Source organism: Triticum urartu, chromosome 3A (assembly GCF_056163025.1).
Source record: "Triticum urartu cultivar PI428250 chromosome 3A, HENAU_Tu73, whole genome shotgun sequence".
NCBI lineage: Eukaryota > Viridiplantae > Streptophyta > Magnoliopsida > Poales > Poaceae > Triticum > Triticum urartu.
The window spans coordinates 639093347-639111312 of record NC_141875.1 but is presented as its reverse complement, the minus strand read 5'-3'; the positions used below and the strand labels follow the sequence as shown (position 1 = coordinate 639111312).

General features: G+C 41.2%; 1 long non-coding RNA gene across 3 annotated transcripts; it reads right to left on the bottom strand.

The window, feature by feature from the left end:
- Positions 1-6332: 6332 nt before the first annotated feature.
- Positions 6333-9112, bottom strand: LOC147981012 (uncharacterized). Of its 3 annotated transcripts, none has more exons than XR_015599861.1 (3): positions 8456-9112; positions 7152-7961; positions 6333-6528 (listed from the first exon to the last, which is right to left on the bottom strand). It is a non-coding gene; the product is annotated as an uncharacterized LOC147981012 (long non-coding RNA). The 3 variants fall into 3 exon arrangements; XR_015599862.1 differs by having other exon boundaries at positions 6333-7354; positions 7848-7961; positions 8456-9111; XR_015599860.1 differs by having other exon boundaries at positions 6333-7961.
- Between the last annotated feature and the right edge of the window lie 8854 nt (positions 9113-17966).

Sequence of the window (17966 nt, the reverse complement as noted above, 5' to 3'; positions counted from 1 at the left end):
CCGCACCGCGGATTGATACAGGACCACGTTGGGTCGCTTCAGTATTTCCGAACGCATGTGGGAGGTTTGCGAATCGGCATTGGAGATACCCTGAAGGCTTAAATCTTAAAAGATCATATAGAAATTAGAAAGTCCGCCGGGCAAGGATGCCTTTGAATGGTCAGCATTTCTGGCAACCAAGTCCTCACGTTGCACATACGTCAGCTGAATCATCTTCATGTTATGGACTGGATAAGTGAAACTTATTTACTTTTTGTATTTGCACCCCAACAAGGCCAAGTAAAACTATGTGTTAAAATTAATTACGAGTATGCACTACCGTACATAGTCTCGAGGTGGTGGAAGAAGACTGTCTATCGGTACACAATTGCTTGTGTAAGTAACTTAATCCATTTATTCACAAAAAAAACTCAATCCATTAACAGTATGCTTACAGGTAGAGAACACAATCAAAAGATAAACTAGGGACAGAAAAAATGCACAGGTTTTTTGAAAATTGGTAGAGAAGGATGTCCAACAAAACGAAAAAGGCATAATCAGGGGAATCAGAACCTTTAGCTGGTTTAGTTTTCTGACTGCTCTGATGCTTTCTCTTGTAACAGCACCTTCAGGCCAATTTAGACGTGTCCCTCGCCTAAAATATTTCTGAGTTGATGAATTGCATATTCCAAGTGAATACAATGACTTGTTTTTTCTTTGAAAAGAGGGGTATCTGGTCTCTGAATCACATGCTGCATACAACCATTTTATTAGATGTGAATCAAGTTCAAGTCATTGAGTACCGAGTACCATATAGTAATACAAATAAAAGGAAAACACGACCACAATTAGTCGGACGCCAGCCAAATTGGTTGAATAAACCCAACGTAACCATTTCCAGCCGGCTGCAACCAGGGACAATAAGCGCCCATGCGTCCACATGCTGCAGTGATGATCACATACAGATTGAAGGTGTAGCAAGAAATTAGCAGTAGATAACCTGGAAGAGATTAGGAGTAGATGATATGTTAAAAACACAATCATTCCGGCAATTTCATATTGCGCTGAGAATGACACAAACTCCCACATGGATTTGGTCATTCAGTTTATGATGAAATATCATCCAACTAGTTTTCAAACTAATTTGCATACTCATTGGCGGGGCTAAATTGCATGTAACATGAATCGTGCGCCAGATCACGGTAGTAAATAGACATGACAGAAATAAATGATGAATTGTCTCCTCTAATCACAAAAATAATGTGTTTTTGCTACCTTGCTAGTTACTCCTAGCAAGATTACCTTTGGCAGAACTAACCCCATTTGCAAAAATCACACGAAAACTTTGATCTTGGAAAGAATTTTTTATTTTCAAATATGTTTTATACGAAAAGTATGTCGAGAATCCATACGATCGGCATACATAGATTTCACGGTGAAAACACCATTAGTAGTTAACCACCACTAGAACAAATCTGGCATTTGCTTAGATTAATCCACATCAACTTAGAATCAAACGCATCCACTTAGTCCATTTGTCACCTAGTAAAACCCTGCAGAATTGGTTCAAAGGGCAAGTCCTAAGAACAGAAGCAGTCGAATCCTCTTTTCCCGAACACAACATTATACAAGGTCAGGTATTATAGAGCTAATGCAGTGTCATCCAACCAGATGTCTTCCCAAAATCTCGTCTGGTCGTCAACAACCTTAAAGGAACCTCTCTTAAAAAAGGACGACTTGACCTTCATCAAGCCCATCCACGGTGAATCTATAGGTTTGGCATCTCCTTGGGATAACATTTTGGAGTTCAGGTATTTTTTATGCAGCAACTCTTGCCAAATACGTTCCTCGTTGAGTAGCTTATGCAAATATTTGTTGATTAAGCACATGTTTTTATTTTGAGGTTTTCAATGCCCAACCCACCTTGATCCTTAGCCTACACAAAATGTCTCATTTAGGAAGTATGTACTTCTGCATCTGCTCCTCGCATTGCCAAAAGAACCTAGACTTATTAAAGAAGTTTTTCAAAACCCTTTTAGGTATCTCGGAAAATATAGCATGAACATCATTATACTAGTAAGGACAACATTGATGAAGGTAAGTCGTCCTCCATATGGTAAAATATTACCCTTCCAACTACTAAGCTTATTTTTTAAGCGGTCTTCAATATATTTTTCATTCGTGGTTGGAGAGCTTACGATAATGAATGTGAAACCTGAGATACATAAATGGAAGGTGTTGGTGCAATATCTGTCTTCCTATGTTTTGGAGATTGTTGATAGAAACATGTATGGATTGATTTGTTTGCTAGTTCATACAGAGAGAAATAGTTCATACAAAACCGAAGAGAATGTTTTCTCCGGTGCTAAGTTCGAGGAACTTCACCGAAGTATATCTGCGTTGCGGAGAAGAACGAGCTACATCTATTGAAGACATGTAGACGAGAAGATTGTTGTGAAGGATTTAGCCCCTCGAAGGTTATTGCTGACGTGAAGCAATTAGTTCGGTGTTGTTGTTCGAAGAAATTGACTGCTGCGAATGGAAGTCGGAGACAAAGAGGAGACGTAGTATTCTTTTCGTTGTTCTTCTTTCATTCAATTGAGTCATAGGACCTCCGTACTATTAAGAGGGGTATAGGTTCTCGAAGCTTAGAGCCGCCGTGATGCTTAAGACCAAAACCTATGAAAGATGCGAGAGAAATCTCTTTATGCTCCGAATCATTACCTGGCAGCAGTGAATGTTGTTCTTCATGCTGCAGGAGATATCTTTCGGACTGAGGAGTTAGCATTACTTGCTTCGCAAGTAATGTTACCGTTGTGCTCAAATTTCCAACCGTTGGACTCATGTCCTTTGGCCATTGGCTTCTCCACATGTCCAATTTGGTCATTTCCCATCAAGGAAGGCTGCAGCTATAAATAGCCACCCCACTCCAACGTTGCCCATTGGCTTCTCTGCTTAAGATTTCTGAGAAGATTGATTTGAGCACCCCCTCTCCGAGTGATTTGAGTTTAAGATCCACTGAGAGAAAAATCAAGAGCCCAAACTTAGACAGTGGTTTAGCATCCCAGTAGTTCTGAGTTAGAGTTCTTGTACCTATTACTCTTGAGAGATGCGCACTCTCTAGACGGATAGGTGTCGACTCGAGTGTTGAAGAGTTGTTGTCTTCATCGGGCAAGATCTTCAGCAACCAAGAGTGGCTGTAGTTTGCGAAGGTCGACCGAAGATTTGGAGATCGCCGACAAGTATCTACCACGAGTGAAATCAACTGATGTCTGATAAGCTTCGAGTTGAAGGAGAATGGGGTGAAGAGAGTTTATCTTCCGTGTTAAGTCACAACCCCTCCAACCAGACGTAGCCCTTTGGCAGAAGGGTGAAATGGTCTACCAAATCTCACTGTCGCCATCGAGTACCACTGGTTCATTCTACTTTACTGCAATTCCTTTAGCAGTTTACTTTAGTGATCTATGTCGATAGTTTATCTGATAATTATCATCAGTTGTACTTTTCTTTCGCACCAATCATCTCTCTTGTTCACATCAGATATCATTGTGTTCATCTTGTTGGATTCTCATCACTCGTCTTTATCATCACTGTCATATTCTTCGGTTCATCTGTGCCAACTTATTATAGTTTTCTTTCACTGTTCATGTAATGTTCTCATGTTACTTCATGTGATTGCATGTAGCATTACTATCATTGTGGTCAAACCTGTGGTATTGCAAGCCCGTGCCATAATTGCTTCCTACGTCGATAGATATGCACCCCAACATCATGCTTGATTGAGCTGTTTTCTATCATACCTTATTTCCGCTGCTGTGTTTGGGACCTGTTCAAAACATTCGCAAGAATTTTTTTTAATCTCCCATTCACACCTCCCTCTGGTCGATATACTCTTGGTCCTAACATAAAGGATCCCAATTCACAGTCAGACAGTTGCATGTATGAACTCTCCTCAAAATTGGAATCTTGATGTGTTTTTAGCAAACTTCTGAAGGAAATATGCTCTAGAGGCAATAATAAAATTGTTATTTATATTTCCTTATATCATGATAAATGTTTATTATTCATGCTAGAATTGTATTAACCGAAAACTTAGTATATGTGTGAATACATAGACAAACAGAGTGTCACTAGTTTGCCTCTACTTGACTAGCTCGTTGAATCAAAGATGGTTAAGTTTCCTAGCCATAGACATGAGTTGTCATTTGATTAATGGGATCACATCATTAGAGAATGATGTGATTGACTTGACCCATTATGTTAGCTTAGCACGATGATCGTTTAGCTTGTTGCTACTGCTTTCTTCATGACTTATACATATTCCTCTGACTATGAGATTATGCAACTCCCGAATACCAGAGGAACACTTTGTGTGCTACCAAACGTCACAACATAACTGGGTGATAATAAAGGTGCTCTACAGGTGTCTCCGATGGTACTTGTTGAGTTGGCATAGATCAAGATTAGGATTTTTCACTCTGATTGTCGGAGAGGTATCTCTGGGCCCTCTCGGTAATGCACATCACTATAAGCCTTGCAAGCAATGTGACTAATGAGTTAGTTGCAGGATGATGCATTACGGAACAAGTAATGAGACTTGCCGGTAACGATATTTGAACTAGGTATTGAGATACCGACGATCGAATCTCGGGCAAGTAACATACCGATGACAAAGGGAACAACGCATGTTGTTATGCGGTTTGACCGATAAAGATCTTCGTAGAATATGTAGGAGCCAATATGAGCATCCAGGTTCCTCTATTGGTTATTGACCGAAAATGAGTCTCGGTCATGTCTACATAGTTCTCGAACCCGTAGGGTCCGCACGCTTAACGTTCGGCGACGATCGGTATTATGAGTTTATGTGTTTTGATGTACCGAAGGTTGTTCGGTGTCCCGGATGAGATCAGGGACATGACAAGCAGTCTTGAAATGATCGAGCCATAAAGATCGATATATTGGAAGGCTATATTCGGACATCGGAAAGGTTCCGAGTCATCTGGGTATTTTTCAAAGTACCGGAGGAGTTACGGGAATACGCGAGTACATATGGGCCTTAGTGGGCTTTAAGGGAAAAAGAGGAGAAGCCACGACGGCTGGCCGCGCTCCCCCCATGGGCCTAGTCCGAATTGGACTAGGGGAGGGGTTGCGCCCCCTCTTTCCTTCTCCTCCCCCTCTCCTTCCTTTCCCCTCCTAGTAGGACTAGGAAAGGAGGAATCCTACTCCTACTAGGAGGAGGATTCCTCCCCCCTTTGGTGCGCCTAGAGAGGCGGCCGGCCTCCCCTCCCTCCTTTATATACGTGGGGAGGGGGGCACCCTAGAGGACACACAAGTTGATCCGTTGATCTTTTAGCCGTGTGCGGTGCCCCCCTCCACCATAATCCACCTCGGTCATATCGTAGCGGTGCTTAGGCGAAGCCCTGCGTCGGTAGCATCATCATCACCGTCATCACGCCGTCGTGCTGACGGAACTCTCCCTCGAAGCTCTGCTTGATCGGAGTTCGTGGGATGTTACCGAGCTGAACGTGTGCTGAACTCGGAGGTGCCATACGTTCGGTACTTGGATTGGTTGGATCGTGAAGACGTACGACTACATCAACTGCGTTCTCATAACGCTTCCGCTTACGGTCTACGAGGGTACGTGGACGACACTCTCCCCTCTCGTTACTATGCATCACCTTGATCTTGCGTGTGCGCATGATTTGTTTTGAAATTACTACGTTCCCCAACAGTGGCATCCGAGCCAGGTTTATGCGTAGATGTTATATGCACGAGTAGAACACAAAAGAGTTGTGCACGTGAGTATATACATATTGCTTGCCGTTACTAGCTTATTCTTGATTCAGTGGATTGTTGGATGAAGCGGTCCAGACCGACATTACGCGTACGCTCACTACACCACAACATTGATGCAATGGCTTGTAATCTGTCGGGAGAAAGCTCTTAAGAGGGCACACAAACTGCCGGTAGTGTGGTTCTCCCGACAGATAGAACTGCCACGAGAACGGCTGCCGGGGATTAGTTCTCCCGGCAGTTCGTCTGCCCTGACCCATGTGTTTGCCGGCGGATTATTTCCTCCTGGCAGACTTGTTGTGGGATAGGTACTACAGTTAAAGGCAGAGTAACTGCCGGCAGATACATGTTTACCCGGCATTTTATATGCCAGGACGTTGAGTTTCACGAGCAAACTGCTCTAGCATTATATAACTAATTTAATATTTACCATGTTGAGGCAATCTGGACAGATCACAACTGTACACACACTTCAATGAAAGTTACATGTAGGCCTCATCCAAAACCTTAAACTTCATTCAATAAACAAAACATACCAAATACATATGTTCCAAGATACATGCATGAAACAGCCATATATATGGACGTTGTGCCGCAAAAGGAAAAGTACATATGTTCTATGTGTGCCACACAACCAAAATGAGCATACTATGTCCTATGTGCCAAAACAACCACAAACTTAATTGTAGGTCTTCCAAATCTTCAGCAGCTTGTAGATCTTCCAAATCTCCATCAACCTACATATCTTTGGGAAACCTGCAAAAGACCGGAAACTCGAATCAATGAAGCCCGTGTTTCAGATTTTTAATCAAGACATTAAGGCCAGAATAGTTTGGATGTTAGGGACACTTTTAAAGCATATTATGCTCAAGACTGGATAAATCAGCTGTTAGTGGTACGTGAATATATGGAATTTAATACAAACCTAGAACATGCAGATCTGAACAAGTAGGGTGTAGATCTTGTGAACAAACTGATCCGCAAAAGTATGGTATGCCGAAACTCCTATAAACATATTGGGCATTGCAGTTCTAGGAAAATTATAAACTAGAAAGCTTTTGCTTTATAGCAAGAAAGAGTTTCCCTACTACATATCGAATGAGAAAATAAGAAGGGAATTATTATCACTATTGTTATCAGCACAGGATATGTCAGGTTACATCATATTGTAAACAAGATTGGTTCAAATATTTTGATTCTGCCGGCAGAAAAATACTTGAAAATAATGAACTACCCAATCAAGAAGATGGACAAAGATCTAATGCAACGTAATTCTCCTATGAAAATTGGACAAGACCAACTATATACGTACAAGCATTAAGAGCTAAATATGGAAAGTACTAAACTAAAAAGCAGTCATTCCAGAGAGAGAGAGAGACCTGTCAGGAAAAGCAGCTTTATTAAAAGGACACATGTGATTAACTTCTTTCGAATTGACATTGTTGTACAACAGCTTCTTATTGCAACTGTAGATAATAGTCGGTCTATCAGACGAAGCAAACACGCGGGTTGTGCCCTTTGACGAGAATGTACGAAGGCTAATTGGTTGGATACCAAGAGAAACCTTAAATTGGTCAGAAATCTGCACGCAACATGCAAACTGAAATCACAGCATACATGTATGCGAATTCCAGCAGAAATAAATTGTAACAGGCAATGCAAAGGGCAAACGTGCATATGTCTATCTACGCTTATTGAACACACCCACTAGAGATATTCCTTGTTAATTGGGGAGAAACCATAAAGTATTTACACGATAATAAGGTGAAAAACATAAGGTCGATTATCCTTTGTTTTACATACCAATGAAAACATTGAGAACAGTGGGGAGTATTAAACAATTTTGTTATTCAAGCAATTAAGGCTCTATATGGCTTCTAGACTACATTCAGTGTTGCCACTTATGTATTGTTTTGAGCTTAAAAATAACTTCTAGATGGAGGAATGAATATAGAATAGAATAACTGAAATAATAGTAAGTACTGGAGGATCACTTCATCTAAAAACCTCGGTAATCAACCAATAGCAAAATTAAGGCATGGGAAATATGTCATGTGAAACTGAAGTTGACATACCAAAACTTGAGATTGGCATGGGAAGTAAGTACTGGAGATTGGCATGGTGGCAAGTTATGACATATGTTTCTTCAAAAGGCCAAACCTTGATACCATTTCATCGTACCTCATGATCTGCAAAAGGGAACAACACAAGAACAGAAGTAAAGTTATCAACCTAGGCAGATGAACCTGCATATGGATACACTTTGGAATAACTAATAGAATAAAATAAACTACATGTGGAAATCACATACAGTATGAAGGAGAATTGCAAACTGTACAGTGATTTATCTTGCTCCAGAAATAATCCTACTATATATCAAAAGTAATAATTGACAACTTTCAAAACCCAAAAGGCACAAATTATAGAAATGAAGAAATAAAATGTAGGACTTGCTAAACTTTAGCACCTTCATTCCAATATGCAAGTACAACCGATGAAAAATTCACAAGTACATGTAAACAGGTATAACACTGGTAAAACAAACTACACCAGATCCTTCTAGCACATGGGTCAAACAATTGAAATGCGTCCAAGTTCTGCATAGCACATCAGCACAAAAGCTTGCGAAAGACAAAAGAAATCTGGATTATCTACTAGAAGAGAGCAGAAATCCATATGGTACCTAGTTTCAGTGATGGAAATACCAAGACGGGTTTGCTGATTTGAGTACAAGACTGTGGGCATCTTTTAGTTCGAGGTCGCTCACCCCAATGCCGCTCGCAGGGCAGTGGCGGCCAGCCAAAGTGTGTGCCCGCGTCAATCTCAACAAATCCAAACCCCCGCCCCACTTTCCTGGCTTCAGCTCTGCTCGGGTCGTCCAGATCTGGATTTGTGCCCCACGCCCCGTTGGCCGCCTCTCGCGCACGTCTGGCGCCGGATCCAGGGGCCGCGCAACTGCGTCCTATCTTCCCGCATCCCCGCGGCAGATCTGCGGTGTGGGCGGCTCCGACGTCCTCCTCCCTCCCATCCTTCACCTCCTTCTAGTCATGCCGCCCGATGCTACGACGGCCTCCTCTTGCATCCATGGACCCCCGAGCGGCGTGCGGCCTGATGGACTGGTGACAGTAGTTGGGGAGGGATCCGGCACTACGGTGGGTTGTTGGGCGTGGCGTACGGTGGTTGAGCGCGGCAGAAGGTGCCCGGCGGCGGAGGTGGTCGTGGTGGAGGCTGGGGCATGTCTTTTTTTCTAGATTTTGCAGGCTAGGGCAGGTGGATTTGGGGGAGGTCGCTATTTGGGTCAGGCCGCGGATGGGCGGCGGCCGAGATTCCTTCGCGTGAAATACTTTGGGCTTTCACGCGCCCTCCCACGCCAAGGCGCGCTTTGGGCCCAATTATTTTGGTCGCGCGCCATATATACAGTCCCCGGCAGGTAATGGGTCAGGCTTTAGTTGAGCCGACAGATAGAATGACCCGAAACGTAGTCATTATTCCCGGCAGTACATCTGCCTTCGTTTGTTTAGTTCTACCGGCAGTTTGTTTGCCTTTATGTACTTTTGCCGGCAGTAATATGATCCCCGACAGATAATATGCCCTTTTTCGGGTATTTCTCCCGGCAGTTAACTGCCCCCAATCAAGGGTTGTGGTTTAGTGGCTTACGCGAGACTGGTTCTACCGCCGTGCTTCGCACACAGGTGGCTAGTGGGTGTTTGTTTCTCCAACTTTAGTTGAATCAGTTTCAATGAACAGGGTTCTTTCTGAAGATCAAAAAGCAATCACTATACTACATTGTGGTTTTTGATGCGTAGGTAAGAACGGTTCTTGCTCAGCCCGTAGCAGCCACGTAAAACTTGCAACAACGTGTCTAACTTGTTTTTGCAGGGCATGTTGTGATGTGATATGGTCAAGACATGATGAGATATAAATTGTTGTATGAGATGATCATGTTTTGTTCAATTTATCGACAATTGACAGAAGCCTTATGGTTGTCTCTTTATTGCATAAGATGCAAGCGCCAAATAATTGTTTTACTTTATCGCTATGCGATAGCAATAGTTGCAAAAGCAATAGTTGGCAAGACGACCATATGACGACACGTTGATAGAGATCAAGATGATGGCGATCATGGTGTCATGCCGGTGACGATGGAGATCATGACGGTACTTTGGAGATGGAGATCAAAAGCACAAGATGATGATGGCCATATCATGTCACATATTTTGATTGCATATGATGTTTTATCCTTTATGCATCTTATTTTGCTTAGTTCGGCGGTAGCATTATAAGATGACCTCTCACTAAATTTCAAGGTATAAGTGTTCTCCCTGAGTATGCACCGTTGCGACAGTTCTTCGTACTGAGACACTGATACGTCCATTTTGCATCATGCTTTTATATCGATATTTATTGCATTATGGGCTATTATTACACATTATGTCACAATACTTATGCCTATTCTCTTTTATTTTACAAGGTTTACACAAAGAGGGAGAATGCCGGCAGCTGGGATTCTGGGCTGGAAAAGGAGCAAATATTAGAGACCTATTCTACACAGCTCCAAAAGTCCTGAAACTTCACGGAAGACGTTTTCAGAATATATAAAAAATACCGAGCGCAAGAAGTTCACCAGGGGGCCACACCCTGTCCACGAGGGTGGGGGGCGCGCCCCCTACCTCGTGGGCCCCCTGGTGGCCCTCCGATGACCATCTTCTTCTATACGAAGTCTTTCGATGAGGAAAAAATCATAAGCCATCTTCTTAGACGAAACTCCACCGCCATGAGGCGAAACCTTGCCGGAACCAATCTAGGGCTCTGGCGGAGCTGTTCTGCCGGGGAAACTTCCCTCCGGGAGGGGGAAATCACCGCCATCGTCATCACCAACGCTCCACTCATCAGGAGAGGGAAATCTCCATCAACATCTTCATCAGCACCATCTCCTCTCAAAACCCTAGTTCATCTCTTGTATCCAATTCTTGTCTCCAAGTCTGGGATTGGTACCCATGGGTTGCTAGTAGTGTTAATTACTCCTTGTAGTTGATGCTAGTTGGTTTATTTGGTGGAAGATCATATGTTCAGATCTATATGCACATTAATACTCCTCTGATTATGAACATGAATATTCTTTGTGAGTAGTTACGTTTGTTCCTGAGGACATGGGAGAAGTCTTGATATTAGTAGTCATGTGAATTTGGTATTCGTTCGATATTTTGATGAGATGTATGTTGTCCCTCCTCTAGTGGTGTTATGTGAACGTCGACTACATAACACTTCACCATTATTTGGGCCTAGAGGAAGGCATTGGGAAGTAATAAGTAGATGATGAGTTGCTAGAGTGACAGAAGCTTAAACCCTAGTTTATGCGTTGCTTCGTAAGGGGTTGATTTGGATCCATATGTTTCATGCTATGGTTAGGTTTACCTTAATACTTTTGTTGTAGTTGCGGATGCTTGCAATAGAGGTTAATCATAAGTGGGATGCTTGTCCAAGTAAGGACAGCACCCAAGCACCGGTCCACCCACATATCAGATTATCAAAGTAGCGAACGCGAATCATATGAACATGATGAAAACTAGCTTGACGATATTCCCATGTGTCCTCGGGAGCGCTTTTCTCTATATAAGAGTTTGTCCAGGCTTGTCCTTTGCTACAAAAAGGATTGGGCCACCTTGCTGCACTTTATTTACTTTTGTTACTTGTTGCTCGTTACAAATTATCCTATCACAAAACTATTTGTTACCACTTATTTCAGTACTTGCAGAGAATACCTTGCTGGAAACCACTTATCATTTCCTTCTGCTCCTCGTTGGGTTCGACACTCTTACCTATCGAAAGGACTACGATAGATCCCCTATACTTTTGGGTCATCAAGACTCTTTTCTGGCGCCGTTGCCGGGGAGTGAAGCGCCTTTGGTAGGTGGAATTTGGTAAGGAAAAATTTATATAGTGTGCTGAAATTTACTGTCACTTGTTACTATGGAAAGTAATCCTCTGAGGGGCTTGTTTGGTGTATCTTCATCCCGACGAGTAGAGCAAAGAGTTGCTCCTCAACCTACTGAACATACTAAAAATGAAAATGAAAATGTCTTATTTGAAATTCCTTCGGGTATGTTAGAAAAACTGCTAACTAATCCTTTTGCAGGAGATGGAACAATGCATCCTGATGAGCACCTATATATGTTGATGAAGTTTGTGGATTATTTAAGCTTGCAGGTGTACCCGAAGATGTTGTTAAGAATAAGGTCTTCCCTTTATCTTTGAGGGAAGATGCATTGACATGGTATAGGCTATGTGATGATACGGGGTCATGGAACTACAAACGATTGAAATTGGAATTTCATCAGAAGTTTTTATCCTATGCATCTTATTCATCATGATCGTAATTATATATATAATTTTTGGCCTCACGAAGGAGAAAGCATTGATCAAGCTTGGGGGAGGCTTAAATCAATGTTATATTCATGCCCCAATCATGAGCTCTCAAGAGAGATGATTATTCAAAATTTATATGCTCGGCTTTCTGATAACAATCGCACCATGCTTGATACTTCTTATCATGGCTCTTTTATGACGAAGACTATTGAATTCAAATGGGATTTATTGGAAAGAATTAAACGCAACTCTGAAGATTGGGACCTCGACAAAGGTAAGGAGCTAGGTATGACACCTAAGTTTGATTGTGTTAAATCTTTTATGGATACCGATGTTTTCCATAAATTTAGCACTAAATATGGACTTGACTCTGAGATAGTAGCTTCTTTCTGTGAATCCTTTGCTACTTATGTTGATCTCCCCAAGGAGAAGTGGTTTAAATATCATCCTCCCATAGAAGTAAAAGTAGCTGCACCTATTAAAGTTGAAGAAAAGACTATCACTTATAATGATCATATTGTTCCTACTTCTTATGTTGAGAAACCACCTTTCCCTGTTAGGATAAATGATCATTCTAAAGCTTCAACTGTGGTTGATACGTCTCCGTCGTATCTACTTTTCCAAACACTTTTTCCCTTGTTTTGGACTCTAACTTGTATGATTTGAATGGAACTAACCCGAACTGACGATGTTTTCAGCGGAATTGCCATGGTGTTGTTTTATGAGCAGAAAACAAAAGTTCTCGGAATGACCTGAAACTCCACGGAATATCTTACAATAAATAATAAAAATCCTCGCCAAAGATGAAGACCAGGGGGCCCACACCCTTGCCACGAGGGTGGAGGGCACCCCCCCTAGGGCGCGCCCCCTACCTCGTGGGCCCCCTGGAGACCTCCCGACTCCAACTCCAACTCTATATATTTGCTTTTCGGGAGAGAAAAATAAGAGAGAATAAATCATCGTGTTTTACGATACGGAGCTGCCGCCAAGCCCTAAAAACTCTTGGGAGGGCTGATCTGGAGTCTGTTCGGGGCTCCGGAGAGGGGGATTCATCGCCGTCGTCATCATCGATCATCCTCCATCACCAATTTCATGATGCTCACCGCCGTGCGTGAGTAATTCCATCGTAGGCTTGCTGGACGGTGATGGGTTGGATGAGATTTACCATGTAATCGAGTTAGTTTTGGTAGGGTTTGATCCCTAGTATCCACTATGTTCTGAGATTGATGTTGCTATGACTTTGCTATGCTTAATGCTTGTCACTAGGGCCCGAGTGCCATGATTTCAGATCTGAACCTATTATGTTTTCATCAATATATGAGAGTTCTTGATCCTATCTTGCAAGTCTATAGTCACCTATTATGTGTTATGATCCGTTAACCCCGAAGTGACAATAATCGGGATACTTACCGGTGATGACCGTAGTTCCAGGAGTTCATGTATTCACTATGTGCTAATGCTTTGTTCCGGTTCTCTATTAAAAGGATGCCTTAATATCCCTTAGTTTCCATTAGGACCCCGCTGCCACGGTAGGGTAGGACAAAAGATGTCATGCAAGTTCTTTTCCATAAGCACGTATGACTATATTCGGAATACATGCCTACATTACATTGATGAATTGGAGCTAGTTCTGTGTCACCCTATGTTATGACTGTTACATGATGAACCACATCCGGCATAATTATCCATCACTGATCCGATGCCTACGAGCTTTCCATATACTGGTTTACGCTTATTTACTTTCCCATTGCTATTGTTACAATCACTACAAATACCAAAAATATTACTTTGATTTCATTACTCTTTTGTTACCGTTACCACCACTATCGTATTACTTTGTTGCTAAACACTCTGCTGCAGATACTAAGTTTCCAGGTGTGGTTGAATTGACAACTCAGCTGCTAATACTTGAGAATATTCTTTGGCTCCCCTTGTGTCGAATCAATAAATTTGGGTTGAATACTCTACCCTGGAAAGCTGTTGAGATCCCCTATACTTGTGGGTTATCAAGACTAATTTCTGGCGCCGTTGCCAGGGAGCATATCTCTATTCTTTGAGTCACTTGGGATTTATATCTGCTGGACACTATGAAGAATTTGAAAGACGCTAAGACAACAATTTATCCCTCAACTACAAGGGGAGGTAAGGAACTGCCATCTAGCTCTGCACTTGATTCACCTTCTGTTATGAGTAAGCTTGCGACACCTAAACCTGCTTCTGCTATTCGTTCTGATATGTCGCATGTTATTGATGATGCTACTTCTGCTATACATGATACTTATGATGAAACTACTTCTATGCTTGATACTACTGTGCCACTTGGTGATTTTCTCGAGGAACGACTTGCTAGGGCTAGAGAGATTGAAAATATTGAATCTGATTATGATGATGAAAGTGATGATGAAGAATCACTTGTTATTCCTGAGGGTTATTTATCTGATCAAGAAGCTTCTTTAGCTATTTTATCCTGCAAAGATAGATATGAACTCAAAAGGATATTAGCTAAATGGAATAAGCAATATCCAAATCCTAGGATGAAACCTGACCCTGCTTTTGCTACTTCACCTATCTGTGTTACTGATAAGGATTATGAATTCTCTGTTGATCCTGATATAATTACTTTGGTTGAATCTGATCCTTTTCATGGCTATGAATCTGAAACTGTTGTGGCACATCTTACTAAATTAAATGATATAGCCACCCTGTTCACTAATGATGAGAGATCTCGCTACTTTTATATCCTCAAAATATTTCCGTTCTCATTAAAGGGTGATGCTAAAATATGGTTTAATTATCAAGTTACTTAATGCTTGAGGGAGGCTTCTCAAGTTACTTAATGCTTTGCCTGATCATCCTCTTAAGAAAAATGAAATACTTGATATCTTTTACAATGGACTAACCGATGCTTCCAGAGATTACCTGGATAGTTGTGTTGGTTCTCTTTTCAGGGAAAGAACACCGGATGAAGCTGAAATCTTATTGAATAATATGTTGACAAATGAAAATAATTGGGCACCTCCCGAACCAGCTTCCAAGCCAGCTCCTGCTCCAATTAATGATCCTATTCCTAAACCAACTCCGAAGAAGAGAGGTGTTCTATTTCTCAGTCCCGAAGATATGCAAGAGGCAAAGAAATCTATGAAAGAAAAAGGTACTAAAGCTGAAGATGTTAAGAATTTACCTCCTATTGAAGAAATACATGGTCTTAATTTACCGCCTGCTGAAGAAACATATGATCTTGATCCTTTACTTAATGAAGAACCTCTAGACCTCGATAACCCGACACAGGTAGTAAAGGTAAATTCTCTCTATAGATATGATAGAGCTGAAATCCCTCCTACTAAAATTGCTAGTCAGTGCTTGGATGAGTTTGATAATTTTATGTTTAAGCAAGAAGACTTCAATGCTTATTTCGGTAGACAATTAAAACAAGATGCTGATATGATTAAATACTTGGGTGATTATATGGCTAATATTAGAGGTGAACTTAAACTTGTTAGCAAACATGCTTCTATGGTTACCACTCAAGTAGAACAAGTACTTAAAGCTCAAAAGGAATTGCTCAATGAGATGAATAGTAAGAAAAATGATTATGCTGTTAAAGTGGCTACTAGAACTGGTAGAATGACTCAGGAACCTTTGTATCCTGAAGGCCACCCTAAGAGAATTGATCAAGATTCTTAGAGAAATAATATTGATGCACCTAGTTCTTCTAAAAGGAAGAAAAAGAAAAATGATAGAACTGTGCAAACTTCTAGTGAACCTATTGCTGAACCACCTGATAATCCAAATGATATCTCTATGTATGATGCTGAAACACAATCTGGCAATGAACATGAACCTAATGAAAATGTTAATGATGATGTTCATAATAATTATCAAGCTAGTAATGACAATGATGTAGAAATTGAACTTGCTGTTGATCTTGATAACCCACAATCAAAGAATCAACATTATGATAAGAAAGATTTTGTTGCTAGGAAACATGGTAAAGAAAGAGAGCCATGGGTTCAGAAACCCATGCCTTTTCCTCCCAAACCATCCAAGAAAAAGGATGATGAGAATTTTGAGCGCTTTGCTGAAATGATTAGACCTATATTTTTGCGTATGCGATTGACTGATATGCTCAAAACCAATCCTTATGCTAAGTACATGAAAGATATTATTACAAATAAAAGAAAGATACCGGAAGCTGAAATTTCCACCATGCTTGCTAATTATACTTTTAAGGGTGGAATGCCAAAGAAACTTGGAGATCCAGGAGTACCCACTATACCATGCTCCATTAAAAGAAACTATGTTAAAACTGCTTTATGTGATCTTGGAGCCGGTGTTAGTGTTATGCCTCTCTCTTTATATTGTAGACTTGATTTGAATAGGTTGACATCTACTGAAATATCTTTGCAAATGGATGATAAATCAACTGCTATACCTATTGGTATTTGTGAGGATGTGCCTGTTGTAGTTGCAAACGTTACTATTTTAACGGACTTTGTTATTCTTGATATTCCCGAGGACGATAGTATGTCTATTATTCTTCGAAGACCCTTTTTGAATACTGCAGGGGCTGTTATTGATTGCACTAAAGGCAATGTCACTTTTTATGTTAATGGTAATGAGCATATGGTACACTTTCTGAGGAAACAACCTCAAGTTCATAGTATCAACTCTATTGTAAAAATTCCATCGATTATATTTGGATGTTTTGAATTTCCTCTTCCTACTGTCAAGAAGAAATATGATATACTTATTATTGGGGATGTGCATATCCCCGTTGAGGTAACCTAGTGTTATTCGAAATTTCTCCGGTTTCATGTTAATCGAAATGAGTTTGTTAACAAGACTTGATCAACCTTGTTAGTGGATTCCTTTTGATGAGCATGAGATGGATGAAACTAGAAGCACAACCTTTTGTACCCTCTCTATACTTTCTGTTATTTAGTTGAAATAAAGTAAAAATAAATAATTTTCTGTCTGTTATCTGATTATCCGTGCAATATAAAAATACCTCAAAATAAAAGTTCTCCAAATGCCCTGAAAATTAAATATGATTTTTTTCTAGAATATTTTAGGATTTATGGAACAAAGAACACACCAGGGGGGCCAACCACCTTGCCACGAGGGTGGAGGGCGCGCCCCCCTGCCTCGTAGGCCCACGGTGGCCCTCCTCCACTTATTCCTGCACCCATCCTCTTCTTCTTCCTTCCACAAACACGAAAAACCAACTCAAGCACGAGTTCCAACCCTCTTTGCTGCCATATTCGATCTCCTTGCTCAAAGCACCTCTCACAAAACTGCTTGGGGAGATTGTTCCTTGGTATGTGACTCCTCCATTGGTCCAATTAGTTTTTGTTCTAGTGCTTTATTCATTGCAAATTTTTGCTGCTTAGGTGACCCCGTTCTTGAGCTTGCATGTCAAATTTATATGGTCAAAAGTAGTTTTGATGCATGATATAGGCCCTAGGCACTTGTAGGAGTGGTTGCTATCAATATTATTGAGTTTGGTTTACTTTTATTTTGAAGTTACTAAAAATTTCAGAATATTTCAGAAAATGATGAGGAGATTATTGAGGGGCTCATCGAGCCAAAGCTCGAAGGAAAAGGCACCGAAGCCTAAGTATAATTTGCCGCGCACCGCGGAGGTTCGGGCGTGTGAATGGCCTTCCGAGGATTTCTTGAGAGCAGCCGGGATTTATGAAGATTTTCATGAATTGGCTCATAATGCAGGCCTCACCGCTTTCCTCCACGACCAATACGATCGGTATCTCTTACTCACAAATACCTTTGTGCAAAACTTTCATTTTCATTCTAGGAACTCACCACCTACG